Genomic DNA, 19674 nt, shown 5'->3' with positions numbered 1-19674 from the left:
TAATTGTGATTATAGTGCCAATAATCTAATGTCACGATCCTGTTATGAAGGAGGAATTAGGTTATTGTTGCCCTTAAAAATAGAGCAGATGTTGGTGTTGCTTTGTGCTGCCTCTAGGTGGCGACGTTGATCATATTCTGTAGAAACAGCAGTTTGTCCTTCTTCCTGCTTTCAAACCAAACTTTGCCAAACAGCTCCAGGTTTGTGCAGAGGGAGGTTTGGTGTTGTCACACGTCCGTCTTTAACCGAGCTTTTTACACCTCATTCTGTACTTCTTTATATGCAGGATCTTTCTGCTCCAACTGTCCTAAACACTTGATATGATCAGTTTTTTCATGGGGGCAGTATTGATTTAAGTTGAAATGCTAGATAATCATCAACGGAGGCAGAGATATCTTAACTTTTGGTCTATGAGTCAAGTTCCCAAAATGCATATCCCTTAATGCAACTTGTTCAGCTGCATTTCTATTTACAGAATGGTCTCTCACTTGGACCCTCTGTGGATCCTGGTTGCCTTTCAGATTCGCACCTTACGCCTGGGCCACTCTGGATGCATGAGCGGCTCGTGAACGTCTTGCTCTTCGTTTCAGTGCCCATGTGGCCAGACTGCTTATGAACTTGAGCCGCGCTGCTCTTCTAGACAGTTGGTCTCTGTCAAATATGTCATACATATTTGCAACACCTGTACCTGTTTCAAAAGAAAAGCACTCCATTGACTAAATCCATTCAATTGTTTTAACCAGGTTTGGATTGTTATTGCAGGAACTGGATAATACACGGCTTCATAATGTAGAGTCCTGGTATTTATTGAGTGCATAGCCCTACTTTTATTGAAGGAACTACAGTAGTCGTGCCAGAGACCTCACGTAAAACAACTCTGTTGCAGACACGCTCCCTGAGTGAACAACAGATGTGTGCAGGACGCAGGAGATCCCCGACGCAGCCGTAACGTGCTGCACAAGCACATAGGCGTTAAACCCGGTCTCAGACCCAAGCTTAGATAACCCTGATGACATCCCTGGGGTCATTTTTTCGAACTTTGGTAAGCTTCATCCAGAACTGCAGAAGACGTGTTGTCCTCCAGATGAGTAATGTGTCCCTTTAATATTTCTGACTGTGAGAGAAAAGTAGTTTGCAAAGTTCAGGAAACAAAAGCTTTTAAAAGCAGCATTTAAAAACAAATATCTGTTGTGAACCATGTCACAGTACAATTCAATTTACAGTAGAATGTAAAAATGGCCCAAGGGATCACAGATGGATCAAATAATGTCCTAATCCTCAGAGTTTTATTATTTTTTATATTAGTCTAATTCCACAGCATTTTACAGCATATGTTATATATCTATTATGACAATGACATAAATATCTGTGAGAATTTAAGGGGTCTACCAGTGCCACCCCCACCCTCCAACAATGTCCGCTCTCACACAGGCCATATGGCAGTGTGTGCCCAGCCCTTATTGCCAGCCCCTGCTCTGTGCACGCGGGCTAACAGCTTGGTGGACACATAATTAATTTGCTTAGGCGTCTGCCATTTATTTTCCAACCTACATTTTGTTAATTGGACAGAGGAGGTTAAAATCAAATGGATGTCTCTGGATATGTTAAGGCCACTAATTGCGTGGAATTTACAAGATCGCCCTTGCTTGTGGGAATACAGAAATCAGGGGGAGATAACATGGGGAGGAATGCGGCGAAAACATCATATGTTTTTACTAATGTGCTCAGAAGGGCTTGTGCCACATGTCCTCTGCAGAGGACGGTCACTGATGATCACAGACAAAACATGTGAGTAACTATTAAAAAACCCCAAACCCCAAAAATGCAGCAAAAGTAGTAAAAGGCCCCCTCTCCTATGACAGACTTGCTTCACATGGCTTGCGTTGCTGTAATGTGTAATTCCTGTTGTCCTGTGTTGTTTACAGCATAATGAAACCTGACATAGCAGCGCCCCCCTCCCTCCGCCGTCCCCCTGTTGCGTCATTCTTGCCCCTGCTCCTATTTAATTCACTAAGCTCGCAAGCAAAGTTGAATCAGACACGGAATATGAATTTAATCAAGTTAATTGACTAATAAATGCAAATGTTATTAGGAGCCGACTATGCGGCATAAATCTCCACGCTGCCGCCTGGTTTTTGTATTTTGTAAACATCAAAAGATGATGATGAAAGTTGTTATCTAAATGATCAGAGAGATATGTGTGTAAAGAGAAACCGTTAATTAGAAATCCTGAATACGAAATAGGCCTGCCATTGTGCTATGTTTCCATTTAGCATGGTTCCTTCAGACTGAATAATTAAAAATGGCAGCGTTCTCAGATAGCAAATAATTAGCAGAGAAAGATGAGAAACATTCAGGAATGTCACATGAAATGATACATGCAGTGTATCAGCTGCTTTGTCTTGTCATGGAATTTTTTAAAAAGCGTCTGAGTTGGGCTTTTTTTGTGGCCGAGGAGTGAAAGGTGCTGAGGCATGGAGACGGTGCACGAGGGGTTAATGACAATACAAATGATTGCACTCACTCAGGCTTTGAGGGGATGATCCAGCTAGCCAGCGCCTGCAGCAGCTGCGTGGAAGGGGTGCTCGTATGGTGCCCCTCGAGCCGCGGCAAAGCGGGGCACGTTGTCCACGGTGGCAATCCCTGCTGTTGTTAATCACCTGCCTTCCCCCCCAATCTCTCACCCCCTCCCCCTCCTCTGCCTCCTTCTCCCGCTCTCTCTCTCTCTTACCCCTGCACTGATTTGCAAGCTCAGATTAATCAGAGCACGGGGGCCTTGATGAAATTTTGCTGTTATTGTTCCCAATTTTAGCAACATCTTTTATTGTCTTCATCATTCATTTACAGGAGGGAGAAGGGGGGGACTGTGTCAATTATGCAAATGGTGTCGCACACTTTTGCAGATTACTTCATTCGCGTTGCCATTGTTTGTGAGAATTTAATTATTAAATATTATTACGCTCACGTTTCCCTCAATTTTCCGAAGCTTTGTTTCAATTGGATCTCTCCTCCAGCTGCTCATCCCTCCACTCTGAGCCAAAATCAAAGCAGCCTGGCAGCGCCGAGGCCAAACAAACTCCCCTCAGTTTAATGATTTTGAAGTTATGGCACCTCACTCTCATCTGCACGCTCAAAAACTATGATTGGAAAAAGGTAGACCACATCCAGTTTAACGACCAGGGATTGAATTCAAGTTTATACAAAATTGACATTCAATTATGTAGCACCTAATGACATTTTAATCTCTTTTCTTTAATTCCCAGGAATTGGCTTTTCAAAGGCTTTGTCTGGCAGCAACACAGACGGTCTGAATAGAGGATACAGATTGGTATTAGATCCCAGTGATGATAGGGAAATTAAAGCTTTTATAGTTCCCACGTTCAGAGGAAACACACTGTTTCCTTATTAGACATTTCAATCCCTGTTTCTTGAAGCCATCGCTGCCACCTTCACTCTGACGTGATATGTTAGAAATTGGAATTTTGCAATAACATTTATAGAAAGCATCAATCAAGTTCCACAAACTCTAATTTGATAATGCTTGATTATTTTATAGGTCACAGTCACATGTAGATAAGCTGACTTGATCATGCTGTTTGATTTGTTTTTATCAAATTCCTCATGCCTCTGCTTTTGACTGCTCCTCATGGACAAAGTGGTTAAAACTGACCACCGCAGCACTAACTGACCAGCAGCGCCACCTTCAGAGCCGCATGTGCCCCAGAGCCAACAAAGACATAATAAGGTTTGATTTCTGAAATTTTATAAAGCAAAAACATTAAAAAATATCTGCAAAACATAACACAAATCCTTAACACCTTTTAAATGCATTTATGATTAGTGGGATTGGTTGAAACCAAACTGGAGGATCTGACTGGACCTGAGGGGAAATAAGGTAAGTTAAGTATGAGGTTTTAGTCAAACCAAACCAACTTCATTTTGGTCTTTTGTAAGAAATCTGTATATTGCTGATAACCAGTGGTGGAGGAAGTACTCATTGTACTTCATTAAAAGTACTAATAAATTCACCAAAATATACTCAAGTAAAAGTTATATCACCATCTTAGCTTTTCTACTTCAGTAAAAGTGAGTATTTACTATTAGATATACTCAAAGTACTAGCCGAGTGTCGCCTATTCCCTTGACGACATCATTATGGCCCTGTCCCAATTCGCCCCTTGGTCCTACCACTTGGATCTACCCCTTCGTTTTTACTGTGTGGCAGTGAAGGGGTAGTGTTGTCCCATTTCTCTATGTGATGTAGGGGTAGTGGCCATTCTTCAAACACCCCTTCAACCGTAGTGTATTCAGGAACCCCCTAAAAAAGAAGGGGTAGACGAAAGTGTCTGAATGCTTTACGAACGAACGAAGCGAATCAAGATGACAACCGCTGCGGATTAAATGTTTTAAATCCCCCAGAATATCTTATTTTGATAGGAAATGAAAATATTATGGAATTGCTGTGACAAGCGCTTCAGGAAAACTACTCACGGCGTCAAAACAAGCATGTAAACAGTCTGAGTGAGAGTAACGGGGAACGTTTGTTACTCCCTGGACCCATTTATGGATGTTGGAAAAAACTTCCCCTGCTCATGTTATAACGTTTTCAGTGCGGGGCAGAGGTTTTTTTATGGACAGGACAAACGTAACATTGAAATAACCGATGTGAACACGCTGACTGACTATGTGTAATGTTGGTTGATATCGGTTGGCTCCGTTTGAAGGGGGCACTCCCAGCGTTGGGCACTCCACATTGTAGAGGAACTGGGACAGGGCCGATGTCTGAGTCTCCTTCGTGTCTTTTTCAGGTGTTTCTTCACCAGTGATGCTGCTTTGCTCTCATTGAAGGAGGCCGGTCTTATTTACTTACCTATATTATAACGTTATTAATCACTTTTAAATACATGTAAAAGTATATAACACAGTGCTTTGTAAAAAAAAAATAGTTTGCTGTTGAAAGTACAAATTTTGGATGATATATGTAGTGGAGTAAAAGTTAAAAGTACCAAAACTAAATCTACTTAAATGAAGCGCAAATACATTACAAAGTAATTAAGTACAGTTACGAATTAATTGTACTTCTTTACATCCCACCTCTATAAATAACATATTTGTCAACATGACAGTGATTTTTAGTACTTAATTAAACTCTAACACATCTCAAAAGGTATGTGCTCACCTCTGTCTGTACTGCAATCATCATCTCCTCTAAACCAACTAATAGGATTTCTGGAACTGCCATAACTTTATGTATTAAGTGAAAAGATATGTGACAAATTTATTCGGCTTTTATCCTTAAATACATGAGTAGCGATGAAATTAAATGTTTCTTACGTTTATCTTCCCCTTCAGTCCAAAATGTTGATTAGTTGGATAAATACAGGCCCTGCGTCATCTGCCTCATCTGCCTCCTGCTTTTGGCTGCTTGGCCTCACAGAGGAGTCTTACAGGATTCCTGTATCACTGTTTATGGTGTCCTCCACAGGTCACTGGTGGAATTATACACCACCTGCACCTTTGACTGCACCAATTTAAAGGGAGAGGACGAGGTCATGCGACAGCCTCATGCACAGTCTTGTGAAGGGGAGCGGCTGGTTCTACGAGGGGTTGGGGGGGGGGGGGGCTGGGCCTGAAAACATCACCCGAGGAGCACTTTCTCGCTGATTACTCATTGACATTTGCCTGCCTTTTGGGATACGTCTGTGTCTGACAGTCGCTCAGTGGGTGTGTTCGGCAGCATGTCCGGCGCCACTCGTCATGTCGGCCACGGCCGTGGCTGGGAGGAACAGCTGTCTGTGTTAACGAGGCCATAGCCACACAGGCCAGCGAGGCGGCGGTGCTGGAGCAGACCGGAGCACCACTCAGGCTCCATAAGGCCCCGGGATACGTAAACAATGACTTAATGAGAATGCGTGCCATTACTGTAATTAACACAGCTCACGTCAAGCACTGTCAGCTTTCAAGAGTTTCAGGAAGGTCTTGCATTACATTGAAAAGGCTGGCATGCAATGACCAGAGGCCCTCCCCACAACATTCACAGCACTATACAGAGCGTAAACACACCCAATAAAAGAGTACATAAAAAGATACAATCTACCATCTGTAATTTAAACACCAAGCATAAATCTCATTATCCAGAATATTTAACTTTTATGCCATGATCTCTAATTAAATCTCAATCTATTTCATTTTGATTTGTTTTGTTTTTTTTGCTCTAAAATAAATCATCTCACTCACAGTTGGTATCTGAAGGTTACTCAGCCACTCACAGCATGCAGTGTAATAACATCATTTCAGCTTGACTGGCAGATTTTCCATTTACTGATTTAATGTTGCAGCTCTTTTTCCTCAGATTATCTTTGTTCTCAGGATTAATTTGACCACAGAGAGCGAGACTGAATGGAAAAACACAGGGATACCTTTTCTCAAATGGCCTTTACAGACTCATTTACAATATTCAAATGTCGTAAACAAAGTGTGAGAAATGAACATACATGCGGTTAGGTCTTTTCTAATGCGTCTGTGCCAGCAATTTTCCGGTTGTCCATCTGTCCCATTGTGAATGCAATCTTTTAAAAACCTTGAAGGAATTTTTTCAGACCGGGCTTAAAGGTTCACTTGGACTCAAGGATGAACTGATTAGATTCTTTCGGTCAAAGGTCGAGATCCTTCCGACATCAAAACACATTTTTGGCAATAGCGCCATAATCCAAAATGTCAAAGGTCAACCTCACTGACATCATAATGTTCTGCAAAAAAACATTTTCTAGCCATTATTTAATACCTTAAGTCAGACGTGGAGATTGTGTCCATATTTCCTGAAAGTTAACAGGTTGGTGGAGGCCAACAACCACGAGGCAATCATTTACGTTTTGTATCCTGAGTATCATTTCAGAATATAGGACAAGATGGTGAATGTCCCTATCTTGTCCTGTATGGGTACAAGTTTTATTTTGGAAGATATTATCTGATTATCAGATCAGACAGTGTCGAGGGGAAGTTCCACTGCCTGTGAAAAGTAAAGCTCATCACACTCCACCCACACAAAACCAGACTCTATGTATGAACTCGATTCAGATCATTACATTATTCAAATGAAATAACCTGTGGTTTTACAGCTACAAAATGGAGACAGTGGTCAGAATGAAGGTAAATGAAAAACAAGTCTGCTTGTGTGAAAAAAATCTGTCTCGGACGGTCAGATTCATAGTTGAGATCTGGGATTAACAACAAGATGAACAACAACAAGCTTTGTCCATAAAGAGTTTATGTTTTTAGAAGCTTGGATTCTGTTCACCTAACCTGGCAATGTTCCCACTCAGGTAAAGAATAACTTAACTTCATCCCTGTATGAATGTCTGCCTGTGGAGCTACTGACTACACTGATCATATGGATCCACTGAGGAGAAGTGGATTTGAGAACGTTTCAATGCTCTTGTTTCGTTGTGAGCTTCGATGTATATTTAGACAGATTTGCTTTAAATGGCTCTGACTGTCAAGTGTGATAATTACCTCCGATGCACTTGTTTGGTTTGATGTCTCTGTTGATCTGGGATGATGATGGATTAAGGTAAATGTACGTGAATGTATTCTCTCGACCTTTCGTATCTGCGTTTGTGTCCGTGCACTGTTCCTTGGGATCCGGATGCTGCACATTCAGTTGCTACAGAGTTTTTGCATAGAAGCAACATTATTAACGGTTAATCATAGAGTGAAGTTGTCAGCAGGGGTGGCTGCAGTTTTCATAATGACCTAATTTCTGGCAATCGCAGACTAATTATCTGTGTTGGCAGTTGTTGTGACTTCTCTTTGTAACAATACAGGAACTTTTAATATAGAGTTTATGGTCCAGGGATGAGTTGTTGTGTTATATGTCTTGAAAAACACCCCAGGGCATAGCGGCCCCATAACACTGTGACATAAGTGCAGCATAATTAAAAAGGTAAATTCTTAATAGAAGTCTGTTTCATGCCAATGCTTTAATCCACTCCTCACCATCAGGGAGTGTGCAGTATGGATGAAAGACAAATTCACACACATTACTTTTTAAATGAAAAATACAGACTGAAATAAGTTATGATGTGTATATTTAAATGACTTTTTCGCAGCAAATCTGAAAAGAAATGGGGTTTTTTCTCCCCATTTTAATTATACGTTTTTATAACGAGTATAATTTAAGCAAGGGTGAACAATCTGAACATTGCACCTTGATTTATCTTCTACTTAGTAGTAGAGCCTGACAGATTCAGGATTAACTGATTTCAATTTATCATATAATGATATAATGATATTGGCTTTTTAAAAAAAGCATTTTATTAGAAACACACCATAAACAGGAAAAAAGATATATTGATAAACATCCTTCATATTTTGTGAATAAAGAGATCTGAGAATCCACTGTGTCTCAGTTATAAACATTTGTTTAATCTACTTGTAAAATATCTCTGGGGAAAATGTGTTTTCAGTGCACCGACTGTAACTGTACATGGAAGCACTATGCTGAGTTTGCTGACAGGGGAAAAATGACGGGGCTGTTCTTTATTTACTTCTGTCCTACTGACTATTTTATGAATTAACATCTAAGTTTATCAATGGGCAACGCTTTCACCACTCAACTACTTCTACAAATAAGACTGCCATTTATTATGCTCCAAAGAGGAATGCAGACATGTATGACTACACACACACACAAGTAAATTAGAGAACACGACAAAACAAAACCACATAATGATGATGGCGCTGAGAAGCATGTGAGCATTGTAATTCTACTCATTAAAAAATTCACACTGCTGAACTTTGTCCCTCCACATTTCGATTGTATTGGAATATCAAGAAACTGATGTAGGAGAAAGGGACCCCTGACCTGCACACATGCACTGGCCCTTCCTTGGAGGGCCTAATTTTCTTTAACTTCACAACGTCCTGAATCCAGTGATATGAAACTGCAGTGGAGTCCGTTTCATCAGGATCGGCCAGTAAAGTGGTGAAGGTGATTACATTCCTTTGGGATAAAGAGATAGAGGTTAAAGAGGCTGACTGAAATGGATAGGGCCATGCTTTCTAGGTATTTCAGTCAAAAATATTAATAACCATTGTGAAGAAAGAAAGAAGAACCGAGGTTTACAGATCCAAAGCATATGTGGATGGCAGCGGACTGATGGCGATCCTTGTAAAACTTCATTAAAACCAGTACGCTACATGTGCAGTACTTGTATCAACCCTCGCTTTGCAGCAAAAGAAATGCTACTCTTCCCAGAACTGCCCCAAACTCTTGTGACACATCCCTCAAACCTGGCACCACCAGATTTACTTTTTTTGTTTGCCATCCTGAAACCCAGCTCTAAAACTTAGCGTTGTGCGCTAATTGTTGTGCCTAAACTCTGGATAGTAGTAAATGTAGGTTATGTGTGCAACACAAAATTTGTTACGTCACAGGATTTTTAATGAGACCCTCACATTCTTTGGGCATTATTCTCAGATCTACATTTTGATACTGACTAGTTTCAGTATGTCCACTAGTTGTCCTGGAGGCCTCATGTGCTGGTAATCTAATGACAGTTTTTCAGATTAGTTTTCGAAATTTGTAAATTGCAAAATTACTAATATATAAAATATTCACACTTGTCAGATAAACTGCTGTTCTCACCTCCTGGTGAGAACAGCAGTTGTGCTTGATCCAGTGTGTTGAGAGGAGCAGAATATGACTATGAATATGAATATTCATATTTATTTCCCACAAGTAACAAAGAATGTGGATTACTCGTCACTGAGAGGAAGACTGTTTATAAATGTACGCACAATTGGGTCTGGACATTCTCCGGAGTTTGTCTTTCCCACATTAACAACGCAGCAGGACATTCTCCGCTCAGACTCGTTCACAACAACACCAAGATCTCCGGAGCGTTCAGGTGAGGGGTCACACAGCAGGCAGAGGCAGGATGTAACGTATAAATGATGCAGTTTACTTGTTCTTGCAGCACATTGACACTGGCGTCGGCCATTATCACCAAAAGCTCTGTTGACATCTTCATTGGTGTCTTCTTTGTGTATGACACCACTTTAGCATCCAGACCCAGCCAAAGATATTTGTATTCTGTTTGTTTTTTTCAGTTTTGTGTCTGTTATGTGTCAAAAACGTCATCAACGCACAACTCGCTTGAATCCTCCTGACGATCTCCTGCTGTGTTCTTACATTAGCTCATTCAGACATTATCCGGAGTTTTTACAAGGGGGCTGGCTGGAGAAACTACAAAAAAAGTCTGGAGCGTCTCACCTGGACATTTGCGTTTTGACATAAACAAGCACCCGCCGTAATATGCCAGGAGATTATCGAGAGCTCAGTGTATGTCTGAAAGCAATTTAGGTGTGATACAGTTTCTGAGTTTTACACCTAAATTACATTTCTCAATGCTATCTGGGGTTAGTAGTGCTGTTAGGTCATCGTGGGGTATATACAGTGCATCCGGAAAGTATTCACAGCGCTTCACTTTTTCCACATTTTGTTATGTTACAGCCTTATTCCAAAATGGATTAAATTCATTTTTTTCCTCAAAATTCAACACACAATACCCCATAATGATAACTTGAATTTTTTTTAAAAAAAAATCAAAAACGAAAAAACCACATGTACATAAGTATTCACAGCCTTTGCCATGACACTCAAAATTGAGCTCAGGTGCATCCTGTATCCACTGATCATCCTTGAGATGTTTCTACAACTTGATTGGACAGAGCTCCAGCGTTGCACTGTGAAGAGAGGAGAACCTTCCAGAAGGACAACCATCTCTGCAGCACTCCACCAATCAGGCCTGTATGGTAGAGTGGCCAGACGGAAGCCACTCCTCAGTAAAAGGCACATGACAGCCCGCCTGGAGTTTGCCAAAAGGCACCTGAAGGACTCTCAGACCATGAGAAACAAAATTCTCTGGTCTGATGAAACAAAGGTCGAACTCTTTGGCCTGAATGCCAAGCGTCATGTCTGGAGGAAACCAGGCACCACTTCACCTGGCCAATACCATCCCTACAGTGAAGCATGGTGGTGGCAGCATCATGCTGTGGGGATGTTTTTCAGTCGGGCAGGAACTGGGAGACTAGTCGGGATCGAGGGAAAGATGAATGCAGCAATGTACAGAGACATCCTTGATGAAAACCTGCTCCAGAGCGTTCTGGACCTCAGACTGGGGTGAAGGTTCATCTTCCAACAGGACAACGACCCTAAGCACACAGCCAAGATAACAAAGGAGTGGCTTTGGGACAACTCTGTGAATGTTCTTGAGTGGCCCAGCCAGAGCCCAGACTTGAACCCGATTGAACATCTCTGGAGAGATCTGAAAATGGCTGTGCACCGAGGCTCCCCATCCAACCTGATGGAGCTTGAGAGGTGCTGCAAAGAAGAATGGGAGAAACTGCCCAAAAATAGGTGTGCCAAGCTTGTAGCATCATACTCAAAAAGACTTGAGGCTGTAATTGCTGCCAAAGGTGCTTCAACAAAGTATTGAGCAAAGGCTGTGAATACTTATGTACATGTTATATTTTTGTTCTTTATTTTTAATAAATTTGCAAACATTTTAAACAAACCTTTTTCACTTTGTCATTATGGGGTATTCTATGTAGAATTTTGAGGACAAAAATTGAATTTAATAAATTTTGGAATAAGGCTGTAACATAACAAAATGTGGAAAAAGTGAAGCGCTGTGAATACTGTAGGCACTGTAGATTAACACTTGTTGGACATACCAATGATTGACTTGGTTTCTCATTTGTGCTTCCTACAAAAGTGCAATAAATGTCTGACAGAGTAAAAAAGGGCAGAGTGGAGGAAGAGAAGCGACAGAAGTAAATTATATGTTCAGAGGCTGAAGTTGAGCTACGATTACAATAATCAGATGTAAAGTCAAAAAGAAAGTTTATATGATTTGACACCAATTTTTCAATATTATAACAGCTTGGAATCACAGGAAGACATAGTGGTTTTGAATCTGTTTAAAGATGGTATCAGGACATATTACTGTACGGACAGAGAAGTAGATTTTCTCTGGTGTAATGAGGCTGAGATGTATTCGTTCAAAACTCTTTATGGGTAAAAGCCAGATGAAATGTGACAAGTTCATACATTTATACTTTTAATAAATGGTTTTTAATTGATATGATCAGAATAAATATATAACCTATGACTGCGCTACTCATTAACCTCCTCCAGTAGTAATCCGAATTTTCCAACCCATATGTGTTAGTCTTTATTTAGAGGAAGACTTTGGAGAAATGCGACATATTTCTCCTGCTATTTTCGGATCATAATATAAAATATGAGGAACCAGCCAGTGCAACAAAACATGACTAAATATAATGAATATTATTGAAGGGAATGTGAATTCAGGAAAAAGAGTATTTATATTTGAAGTATTGTATTACCACAACAGAAAAGTGTGTTCAGCTTTTACTTATATACAGGATGTTCAGATCAAACAAGTCTCTGATTGGATCAGACTGAGGGAGTTTACTATTGTACTGTACTGTTCAACTCTGGGACAATCAGAGTTGAAATATGTCATGTAAAAATGTTGTCACATTTAATTACTGATATTATAATGCACACATATATATGTAATTTTAGTTTAATTTTATTTCAAATTTTATTTGTAAGACAAAATTATAAATCTGTCTCTTTGTTTTTAAGTCTCAACGTCGACTTATTAGCTTTTTTTTCTGAGCTTTTATCTACATGTCACAGTCTTGAATGGAGTTTACTCCGTTGTCATAGAGACCGTAATATAACTCCATCTGCTGATAAAGACTGTGAGATATGATTTAGAGCTCCAGATGATGCTCCTGACTGGACCCTGAGTCAACTATTTTATTCTCACATTTACATGTCTGTGGACCCCACTGTTAACTCACACTCAGAAACGTGCACTGACACACACATCTGCTGTGTGTGAGGACCCTCACCGACTGGAGTAATTCCCAGCCTCTAACTCTCACGTTAAAGCCGTCAAACACTATATCCCAAACCTCAACGCTTCTAATCTTAAATCCAAACTTGACCCTGCAACTAGACGAAACTTCATGAAGAAATGAACACCAACCACAGTGTCATCACTTCGCAAAAATGCCTTGAAGTTGCAAAACACACATAATTGCTAACACCCACACCCACACGCAAAGCGATGAATGGGGCACTGTGTGGGCATGTCAGTGACTGACGCCTCTGCAGCTCTCAAAGTGGTTGTATATCCTGGTGTCTTTTTAATTAGTGTTGAATTATTGAGGCTTATCCCGGCAGTGTTTGCTTTAGGTTTTGGGGGTGATTGAGCCACAGGGGGGGGGGATTTCACTCATTGATCTTCTTTTTACTCAACATGCATTTGTTTGATTTTGTTTCAGCTCATCTTGGACTTCGGTGTGCTGTCCTGCTTGGCTGTTTTTGTGTTATATTTTTAACACAAAATATTAGAAACTATAAATAGAGAGTAAAAAAAAACTCTCCAGCAACTGTGTCACACCCACAATGTAATCACAGTTTTTCTTGTGTTTGCAACAATGACTTGAATCTGTGAAAAGGTGCAGGTCCTTTTGGTGCGATGGGAGTACAGTGGACTGGCCCGTTCTGCTCACAGCGCCTTTTCTTCCTCCTCTATCTCTCATTTGCGTTATCTCTGCCTCGCTCTCCCTTTCCCCCCCTCGCATTCTTTCCTTCAGACGAAAGAAGGCTACGCATTAATGAGTCAATGCGGCGCTGTATTATGTTTAATTAGGTAGTTTATATAATGAGGTGTTCATTTCTAATGGAGGGACATGCTGTGAGCAGCACATCTGCAAGAATAACTCAGGCAATCAGTGGCATGAGGACCCATGGAACTGCAAATGAGACTTACTTACTCAGAAATGAATTATGTCTCTGTGCCTTTCGCAAAGCCCATTAATTAAATCCACTGGCATCAAGGTCTTTTTCTTAATTTCATGTACCATTAGCATAATAAACACAATTTGAGTTAGTACAATGTGATCAGTTTAATGGATGCTATTTATTTTACTTTATTATTTAAAGCTCTGGTAATGGGGGGAGAAACATAAATATATCTCCATGGCTCCCTCCATGAGAAACTCCCATCAGGCGCTGGCGTCTACACAGATGCTCGTTTCAGCGGCCCCATACATTTGGAGAGCTGCCGCTGCCCTCACGAGTGTGCAGAGTGGAAAGGTGTTGCATGGCTATAATTTTAGGGCACCAGACTGCGGTCCAGTGTAAACTCGGGCCAGGTTTCACATTCATTAAAAATGAGCCTGCAGTCTTATGTGTCACAATCTTCTTACTCATAATGTTTGGGAGCTCAGAGGTGAACAGTGTTCCAGTGGATTTTTTCCTCTGTTAAGTGAGAAGCGAATTAAGAATCGGAGGCATTCATACACACAGGGTATTTGAGGTGTAAGTGCAATCCGCATCGGCAGGAATCCGTGCACCTTCATTAAAACAATACAAGGACTTAATGTATGGTAGTGAATTTGTTCTGACCTTAAAGCGATACCCTGGAGGTGAGATATGATTAGCGTTATTGTTGAGGACAGGTACATCATTATCTCAATGTACCTCGACAATTGCCAAGTTCCACAGCCATGCTCCATCCTCTGACTCGGGCACTGGCGCAAGACATAATCTCTTCTCGAGAGCAGAAATGCACTTAATCATCTACTCAAGTTTCAGGGACTGCCCCCGAGTGCTCTCTGTCTCGCAGAACTACGACGACAGCGCGGCAAAAATCTGCAGCAATGTTTTAAGTTCCCATATTAATTGCCTAATGGATTAGGAGGTATGGAGTGTCCTACTTTACTAGGTTGGAGCAATAATTTAAATTGTGCCAGGTGAGGACAAAGAGAAGTTGTATTTCAGGAGAATACATTTCTTTTTCTCCTTTGGATAGAATACATCTTTTATTGCCCCAAATACTGTGAAGCCTCCCATCCCACCCTCATTGGAATTCAGGGGTTCATTAGACAGTCTAGTGCCTTGAAAAGAGAATCACAACCAATAGTTTTTTGTTACTTGCATACATGGCCAGACAAAAACATTGACTTTTACACACTTGAAACGGTGTCGCACACACACCAGATACGGCGAGGATGTGTGTTACCAAGACAACTTGGCGTGCGGGGATGCAAAGAAAGGCTGAGAGCTTTAAAAGGAGGGATGTCTTTAAAATAGACTCTCATTTTTTGGACAATCTAAGTGACCAAAAGTCAGCCTGTTACTTTGGCATACCTCATCGTAATGGACATTAAAGTGGAGTGATTGAAGGAGAGCGGCTCCATGTGTCAAGTGTTGAGTGAAAAACACATGACACCAAAACCCATTAGTGTCCTCCAGGGAGACAATGCCCAGAACTCTCCCTCCCTCCCCCCTCACTCCAGACTCAGGGTGCTGTTTCTGACAAAAGACACTCTTCCTGCTACAGATAAAAGGCCCCACGATTAGCCCAGGGGTTGAACTGTACTCCATTCCAGTTTCACTTTTTTGTAAAATGAGAACTTGAAGTGATGTCAAAGTCTGGTGTAATGAATGTGAGTGTTTTTTCTATAAAAGATTTCAGGAATTCAGGAAATAATGCAATTATCTTTTCGCTGAAAGCTAAATTGAACTGGAAAGGCTGATGCTCAGAGATGGTTTGTCTTGATGTTTATTGCATAAGTTTAGATCGGCAGTTCTTTTAAAATTAAATTCCCCTCGGATTATTGTCCACTGGTATTCATCATGGATTATTAGAGTCTATCGTTCTTTTTGTAATATTCGTTGCCAATGTTTTTTGTCCCATGAAAACAACATAAACTAAATAAGGCATAACCTTTGAAAACAAACTATGACATAAGATATTACATTTTTCCCAACAAATAAAAGCAAATGCTAACATTCAGATGAACAATTGGTTTCATCAAAGTTTTACTGCAGTCTTACTCAACAATTCAACTCTTCAGGGGAAACATTTTTTCCTAATCTTCCCATTCTTATCTCTTCGTGGTAAAATGTTGGCCTTAATTACTGTCATCTCTCTCATTCCTTCAAATCTGTTTTTCATCAAGTGTCTTCGGCTGCATCCACACGACTCTGTTTTAGTTTCAAAATGCATCACTGCAGCTGCGTTTACACCTGCCAGCACTCACTACTAGGTAGTTCAACAGAAATGGCCCAAGAAAAGAAATCTCGTCTCACCATTGTAGTTTCTCCTTTGTAGTATTTTCTCGAACCAAGTAATCAACTGCAGATTAGACAATCTGTTTCCAACACCAGCACACATACAGTATGTCCATTGTACGAGAATGGTCACTTGAACTGTGTTTTTCAAGTGTGTCAACTTCTGCCACCATCCAGAAGACTGGTGTTTGACCTGCATGACAAGACAAAAGTTCATCATTAGACTTACCTCATTATCTTTAGCTTTTGCCCTTCTAAGTTTTCAGCCCCAGTATTGGTTGGCAAACAAAACTACTTGGTTAACATTTATTTATGATTAACATTTAATCATTAACTGACCTTCAGCAGCCCTGTCAGGCCTCCCGAGTGCGACCAAAAACCTGTGAAGTGCGACTAAAAATGTTCCTTGGTCGCACCGGTGCGCCAAACATCAATCTGGTGTCTCTGTATTTGATCGAGTTGTGTCGCTTCCTCATCTCTTCTCCTCTGCGGAGTTTACACCTGGCTGGCCCCGCCCCCACTCACTCACAGATGAGAGATGAGAGGCGGTGAACGAGGCGGTAAATGTCGAACAGTGGCGACAGAAAGTGTGAATACAGGGTTTCCACAAGGGCCGCTAAACGATTAGCGCCGCTGCTTCATGATCAGAGCAGAAGCAGCACTTTGGTTTTACCGTGTCAGAGTCTCTGTCTGAGCTGCCTCCTCCACACTCCTGCTGACCTGGCTACACTTTACACTTTAACAATAAACACCAACACTACTCACAAGTGATTATCTGAACACTACTGAAGTTTACTTTGTGTTTGTTTGATTCACTCCAGTGTTTATGAGACACATATGTTAACACATAGAAAATCTGACAAACACACACACACACACACATACACCCACACACACAAATCCCATACTAACCTAATACAATACAAAGGTAAAAGTTCATCCATGTCCTGTTTACTGAGCTGGTAACATGTATCCTGTGCCAAATGTTTATGCTATAATATCATAAAACATATTAAAATGGTTTCTCAAAGATGACAATAATATCATTTATCGCAATCATTTCTGGGACAAAATATCATCAAACAACTTTGTTATCGTGACAGGCCTTCCTTAATATTTGTAAGAATGCACAGAGTTAGAAGTTTCCTCGTTCAGTTTACAGCTTTAATTAACTGAGAATTTCTCTCATATCCAGGCCAAATTGGTATTGTACAATGAAATACCCTTAACTGAATCGAAATTGAATCGAACTGGAAATCGAATCTGGGGTATAGTAAAGGTATAATAGGTGAATTATTGTGGTGCTAAAACGCGCTAGTTCCAAAAATGAAAATGTACTCATAACCTACTCACCACAATGCCGATGGAGAGTTCACAAAACACTTTTGGAGTTTCAGGGGAAAACAGCGTTGCAGCCAAATCCGATACATTTGAAGTCAATGGTGACCAATTCTTCAAACAGAAAAAACAACAGAAAAAAACAGAAAATGCCTCCATACTGCTCCTGTGGTGCAGTAGTCTAAGTGTTTTTAGTCTAAATGTCCTCTGTTATCCTCCTCTGGAGCCTCTGGAGCCGGGTTCCCACCGGTGGAGCCAATGGAAGAAGTCAGTCGGAGCCCTGCCTGTTACCTAAAATTACTAAATTGCAACAACAGGTAAGTTTTGTACAAAACCTAATTGTGTTATGATTATGTTTGATATTAATATAACGAGGATGTTAATTTACGTATTTTGCTAATATGTTGATCCTGAACTTATCAATAATTTGTCCACAGAAAAGGTGACACATGTAACGTTTTGTTTATTAAAAAATGTGTTGCTTCTACAACAATTCCATTTCATTCAGAACATATTTTGTGTTGCAGTTTAGTTTGCGTAGAGACATTATTTCTAGCAGACAGAGGTACATTGAGGTACATTTAGTCCAGAGCAAATGTCAGGTTTGGTTAAACAACTTTTTCTGGCTTGACCGTGGTTGTTTTTTTGACACCCCCTTATTAAGAGTGCTTGACACAGAAAGGGGCACACCAGGATCAATAGTGGTGTTGCGTACTTATATTACTCTGAAAGTCTTGCTGGTCATTGAGTGGCGCCATGAGCTCATAGCTAATGACCGAAGATCGATGGCCAGAAACTTCACTGTGGTTTGTTTCAGTGTTATGTTTACTATACAGTGGCTGCTGCTGCACCACTGACACACTTCACCCCTGGGAGAGAAAACAGGCTCTGGAAATACATTTGCTGAAAGTGGTTTTAGTTGCTTATTAGATTTCCAACTACATGACAAATCCCTGATTCCCTGAGTCTTTCAGCTAAACAAATACCAAATGAAATTCCCCAGCATGTCACTTGGCATTGTCATTTTTATCATCGGCCACTTCCAAAGTCAGATGATATCATTTTGTTTTTTTTAACTGTATCAACAAAACAACATATAAATGAATCTGGGGGAAAAAAGATAATACAACAAATAGTACAACCAGTATTATATTTGTCATTTCTAGTTTCTTATCATTTCAATTATATTTGAAAAAACATAGTGATTGGGGTGTGAAATCACAAAGCAAATTATTATATTGCCTTCCCAGTGTGTCATTTAAACAGGTGACTTGAAGAAGCATCTCCTTGTGCATCCAACCATGCAAGTCATGCATCATGTAATTGATTTGAGGGACAGTCAGACAAATGATCTCATACATGTGAGGCTATACCGTCATCAGATGTAATTCATATATGTTATCATTGTGTGGGATCTTGGACGTGTTGCATTTGTTATAAATATATAATTTAAGATATCAGGGGGGCAGAGTGAAGCCAAGCGGACAGTTCCGAAAACGAATAATGCAGGGGAGGGTAGATTTAACCGGCCTCCTGACCCCAATTAACTTTGTACAGTCCCTAACAGAGTGAATAAAAAGCTGTGAAAAAGTCACAAATGTAGCTCCTCTGTCAAACCGCTCTCTTGCAGTCAGCGATGTTTCCCTCTACAGTAAGATTGAAAATGACTCCCAGTGCCACCATGAGCCGCTGTGGTTTCAGGCTCCGAGCCCACATCCAGACAGGGGCTCATCCACTCCCATTTTTTCAAATATAGACTTATTATTACCTTCCCACAATAAATTGCTCCAGAGAGCTGGGGAAATGCTGCTCTCCGTTTCTGTAACAGTGGCATCTCAGATATCATTAGGAAAGTACTATGCATGGGGACAGCAGATCAATGGACTCCACCACAGAGGCATTAGTACACTCTGTGTATGATCAGTTTACTGAACAACAACACCGTCCCTGCGTCTCTTACTGGAAACAATTGATGCATTGTTGCAGTGAAATTAAATCCCTGAATTCATAACCCCAATCAGATATTCAATTGACACTACCCAAAATAATTGTGTGGATGTCGACAAATGGGGAGCAAATTCTGCACCGACACTGAGTGAGGACACGACCAACAATGCCCATGCAACATCACACACTGCTTTGTCATTGTCATA

General features: G+C 40.7%; 1 long non-coding RNA gene across 1 annotated transcript; it reads right to left on the bottom strand.

Annotated features, from left to right (window-relative positions):
* Nucleotides 1-8448: 8448 nt before the first annotated feature.
* LOC118121386 lies at nt 8449-16660 on the bottom strand. Its single transcript, XR_004698313.1, has 3 exons — nt 16523-16660; nt 16202-16376; nt 8449-9001 (listed from the first exon to the last, which is right to left on the bottom strand). It is a non-coding gene; the product is annotated as an uncharacterized LOC118121386 (long non-coding RNA).
* Nucleotides 16661-19674: the final 3014 nt, after the last annotated feature.

This window comes from Hippoglossus stenolepis, chromosome 14 (genome assembly GCF_022539355.2).
Source record: "Hippoglossus stenolepis isolate QCI-W04-F060 chromosome 14, HSTE1.2, whole genome shotgun sequence".
NCBI classification, from domain to species: domain Eukaryota; kingdom Metazoa; phylum Chordata; class Actinopteri; order Pleuronectiformes; family Pleuronectidae; genus Hippoglossus; species Hippoglossus stenolepis.
The sequence above is the reverse complement of the archived record's forward strand: the minus strand, read 5'-3'. Positions and strand labels throughout refer to the sequence as shown.